The sequence below is a fragment of the Brassica oleracea genome, chromosome C1 (genome assembly GCF_000695525.1).
Source record: "Brassica oleracea var. oleracea cultivar TO1000 chromosome C1, BOL, whole genome shotgun sequence".
In the NCBI taxonomy this organism is placed as follows: Eukaryota; Viridiplantae; Streptophyta; class Magnoliopsida; order Brassicales; family Brassicaceae; genus Brassica; species Brassica oleracea.
Genome location: NC_027748.1, coordinates 24692301 through 24692617, shown reverse-complemented (window position 1 = coordinate 24692617; position 317 = coordinate 24692301).

Below are 317 nucleotides of genomic sequence, written 5' to 3'. Positions count from 1 at the left end.
TTTGTACGTGCCTTTTTTGGCCGCTTTTATCGGGACTGGCCGTTGGTGGCCTTGAACCCCTACTGCTATGCGGTTTATATAATGGATGTCTGCTTGGGCTACTTTGGTTAGAGTGGGTTTGAAGTGAACATGATTTGTCATCTCATATTTATCTTCGTTGAGGCGTTCAACCTGTTAGTTCGTTCGAGAGGTGAGTTTTCGTAGGAATCATTTACGATTTTTCGGGAACGTTTGAGTTATGAACGAAGAGACATGTTTTAGGAATCTTGTATCGTTTAGATATCATGTCTTTGAGATGTTTGAGACCAATGCGATGG